The sequence below is a fragment of the Vombatus ursinus genome, unplaced genomic scaffold (genome assembly GCF_900497805.2).
Source record: "Vombatus ursinus unplaced genomic scaffold, bare-nosed wombat genome assembly UNPS02014840.1, whole genome shotgun sequence".
NCBI classification, from domain to species: Eukaryota; Metazoa; Chordata; class Mammalia; order Diprotodontia; family Vombatidae; genus Vombatus; species Vombatus ursinus.
This window is the reverse complement of record NW_020954618.1, coordinates 1,564,310-1,568,843: the sequence shown is the minus strand read 5'-3', so window position 1 is coordinate 1,568,843 and position 4,534 is coordinate 1,564,310. Positions and strand designations below refer to the sequence as shown.

The following is a 4,534-nucleotide window of genomic DNA, read 5'->3' as shown; positions in this document are numbered from 1 at the left end:
CAAGTACAAGCAAAGTAACTTTAAGAAACAGTTTCCACTCTGAGCACTCTGGGGTCTTTGAAAAGTTTGAGTCATAGTCTATTCTGGGAGTTCAGCCCTTTAAATGAAATCTTGCCATTTAAACAGTAAAATAAAAAGCCTCAGAAGTGTCAGTACCTTCATGTTTAGAATTACAGTTCTGGTATTTTAATCACTAGAAACAAGTGCTAAGGTCTCTTCTAACTCCAAAATTCTTTAAGTCTCAGACCAGTTATATTTCTAAAACTAGAAGTGATGTTAAAGACTTGGCTAAACCTCTTACCCATGCAGGATTCCCTTCCACAACATCTGAGAAGAATTTATTACAGCTTCTGGTTAAATATTTTCCATGATGAGGATCTCCCAACATCCCAAAGCAGTACATCCCATTTTTGGATGGCTCTCAGTATCAGAGTTTCCTCATATAGAATCGAAATGTGCCTCTCTCAAACTGCCACCCATTAGTTCTAGTTCTGTCCCCTGAAAAGACACAGTTAATTGAATTTTTTCTTCCAGATACCCTTTCAAAAGCCTTTTGGAAGCTATTAACCTAAGTCTTCCTACCCTCCCACCCCCCAAATAAGGAATTTTAGTTCTTTCAACTGAAACTTAAAGACTATTTCAAAACTACCCTAGGGAGTCCCTGGTTTGTCAGTCTTTTAAAAAGGTACCATGTGAAATTTAAAATAACACGAAGGCAATGGACAGTGGAGTAATCACTTCCTTTGTCCCGGACACTATATTTGTACTAACACTGACCAAGCTGTACCAGTCTATTGGTCAAGATGTCATGACAGGAATTTAAAATTAACTGTCATACATGATGTTTAACAAGTGTTAAAGTATTTGTGTCTAACAATTTCACTACTTCAGAGAGAAAATGTGAATTGCTATTCTGCTGCCCAGTAAAGCACAAGCCATTTTATTTTCATCTTTGCCCCCTTTTATTCAAAAGAGCACTTGTTTCATTAATATTGGTTTTACATTCCAGAAAACATATTACTTCAGAAATACATGAAAAATAAAAGCTGTTAATATGGTACAAAATTTTTCTTTAACATTTAGTAAGCTTTTTGAGGGATGAGTCAACTGTCCTTTGAAGCAAAGCACCAAGTATAACTGTCTTCAGCACTACACAACACTGTGACACAGTTGTGGTTGCCTTAGATGTCCCACACATCCAAACACTCTGAAAGTTACAATGGAAAAATGCTATGACATTCTCTAAGGTGACAAATACAAGTAATTTAAGCTTTCACTTGTCTGATTTCAAGAATTTTAAAAGTTCTTCCACTGTTTCCATCAATCAGTCTCATCAAGCAACATTGTCAATGGCCAAAGACCTTAACTTATTTGGAACCCGAATGGATTTAACATACAACAACTCACTCCCATCATCCTGGAAAGCATATGGTAGCGATTATAATGTCAAAACACTAAAACAACTTTAAGAAAGTATCATACTGCTTATCTTGTAAGGACATTTTATACATACATTATAGACAATTTACTCTAACATTCTAGAATAACTAGTTTCACACAAATTAAAAGAGATAAAATACAAAATGATATGGCATTTTGGGAAATTCCAGAAATCAAAATACTTTTATTGCAGTTAACACCAGCTTTCTATATTTTCATCAATTTCTTTTGCTTTTGGGAAAAAAATGCAAATTTCTTTTCCAATGGCAAGATGGGAACCATTTTAAATGGCAGCAATTCTTTCCTTTTGGACGTGTTTTTATTACAAATTATTAACATCTGAAAGAACCAGTAATATCAAGACACAATAATAGCACTATTTTGTCTTCAGGGTTATGCTAGTACAATTACATGAAGCTCTTTAGGTTTCAATTTCTCCTAAGAAAGCATTTCATGAAATGAGCAAAAAAAACATTTCAAAATGAGTATCTCCTGCAACCAGAAAATGCAGCATTTCTTTCTTCAATTAATATTTCAAAAAAAAATCTAATTAAGCATTCACACAGCAAACATTTCTGGCCTCAATTTCCTTGAGGTATAAGCAAGTCATAATGTCCAACTTGGCCTTCTTGTTTTGTTTGATCTAGTAAGTCTTCTTTACGCTTTTTTCTACCAACCACCAAATATCTATCGTGCCCCATTCCATGAGATTTACTCTTAAGGCCATACTTCTGAGCAATCTGATGTATCTGCTTTCGTTCATCACTGGTAAATTCTGTTGAGAAAACCAGGTCTGTGTGGCTCTCTGAATGGGCATAGTTTTTGATGATCTGGTCAATGTATCTCTTGTAAAGTTTATTTGGTTTCTCCACATCAAGCCCCAGACCTTCTCGTTTATGCTGCTCTTTGACTGAGATTGGCTCACAGATGCCCTCACCACATTTCCCTAAACCTCCACCCATCCAGCCCATTTTTCTCAAAAGCTGATTTCCAATATTGTCCTCTTTGATCTCCTGTTGATAACCATCATCTCCTGAGCGCCCCCGAATTTCATTTCTTGTGATCATATCTTCAATGGTACCTCTCTTCAGGTTGTTAAAGGCAGTTGGCCTAGTCTTTTTAAGGATTTTGACAACTTCTTCTACAGTCTCATGCTTGACACCCCTCTTTATCCCAACTGCTTCTGTAATTAATTCTTTCTCCAGCATCACCTTACATTTCCACTGAAGGACAGTCAGCTTTTCAAACACATACTCAACAGTCATTTTGTTGAATTGAGTTGTATCATTTAGTGTGCATACTGGATTTGAGGAATTCCCATAAACTACTCGGTCCCTTAAATCTTTCCTCTTTCCACATTCCTTAGTAGAATAGCTTACTGGTTGAACTTGTGTAGCTGCAATGTTGGATTTCATTTTTTGCAGAATATTCAGCGCCTCATCAGCAGCTGCATATTTACTTGTTTTTTTACTTCCATAACCTTCAGCTAAGCATTGGCCTTCCAAAAACACTTGACAGCGCCATGAATTATTTGGCATGATATCATATTTGTATTCAATTGACATTCTGTTGAAGGAAGCAGACTTATTAAGGACACCAATAGAATCACTTGCATTTTCTATGAGGACAAAATTATTCCAGCGTTTGGAAAGGGAATAAGCAGAATTGGAGTGTAACTGCCCAAATTCATTCCTGATGGAGAGAAAGTCTTCTGGGACCCTCAGGGCTGGAGGAAAATCATATGAAGATAAGCCAGCTGGAAATACCACTAAGTCATCATGATAAGTGTGTTTGAATTTCCTTTTAACAACTCTAACTTCAACAGGTTTTTGTAAAAGTTTTACAGCCTGCTCTGTAGCTCGATCCCTAGATCCATTCTTGCTGCCAGCATAACCTGTAGTCAAATAGACACTCTGGCACCTAACTTCACAGGCATAGCCATCAGTCAGGAATTTCTTACTTCTGGGGATATCAGAAGGAGCAATTTCTTTTAAAGACGCGTATATATACTCAGGATTTGTCTTACAGGCCTGGAAGCAACGAGATAATATAAATGTATAGCTACTTTTCTCAGATCTATGAGACATCTCTTTCTTAGGAAGGTTTCTCTGGACAGCTCCAGAAAGTCTTTCAATAAAACTTTGCTTTGTAGCTAAAATTAAGTGTGGAAATGTTGCTGCAGAGGAAGGTTCAGCAACTGACTGAGAACATGAGCTATTTGTGGCAGGGTCCCCACAGTTTGTGAATGTTCTGCTCGTTGTAGGTTTCCTCTCTACAAAAGAGAATCTAGTTTGAGAAAATAGAGTCTTTCCAAATCTGGCACGGAATCTGTCCCGTACATAACTTTTGAGACTGTCTACTGGCCATTTGATAGAGTCAACTTGTGGATCTCCCCACTCATTTCTCGAGTCTGTGGGATCTTTCTTTCTCTCCTCTTCCTTACTACTAGCAACAAAATGGACAGGCTCAAACCGAGGTCTCACCAGGAATCTAGGGGGTGCTTTCTTTTTGGGAGGGCTCGGGACAGCATGTGGAGAGAGGGGCCGCTTCTGCACTTTAGGGGGCTGGGGCACCACCAATTTGAAGGAAGGCATCTCCCCGATTTGGATGCCTTCCGCCATCTGGAGGATTTTCTCCATCAACTGTGGGCCATACTTACAGCCCAGGAAGATGTGGTTCGTCCAGGCGGTGGACAAGGACAGCAGCTTTTCAATCGCCCCAGGGCCGGTGTAGCTGTGCAGGTGCCGGCAGATGAATTCGCGCCGCAGCCTCCACTGCCGGTCGCTCTCGTGGCTGTAGCGCCATTGAGCCACAGACTCCTCAAGCTTCTGCTCCGGGTCGAGCTCGGGCTTGGTCTTGGGCTTGGGCTTGGGCTCGGGCTCCGGCTCCGGCTCCGGGTCGGGTTCAGGCTCAGGCTTGGGTTCGGGTTCGAGCTCTGGCAGCGGTGGAGAAGGAGACGGAGGCAGCGGCGGTGGCGGGGAGGGTATTGGCGGCGGCTGCAGCGGTAGCGGCGGAGGCAGCGGCGGAGGCGTCGGCGGAGACAGGAAGTCATCCCCCAGTAACAGGCGCTCGCCCGCCATCATCGCCTCCTTCT

General features: G+C 40.8%; 1 pseudogene; it reads right to left on the bottom strand.

Moving 5' to 3' along the window:
- Positions 1-962: 962 nt before the first annotated feature.
- Positions 963-4,523, bottom strand: LOC114026493 (annotated as a pseudogene).
- Between the last annotated feature and the right edge of the window lie 11 nt (positions 4,524-4,534).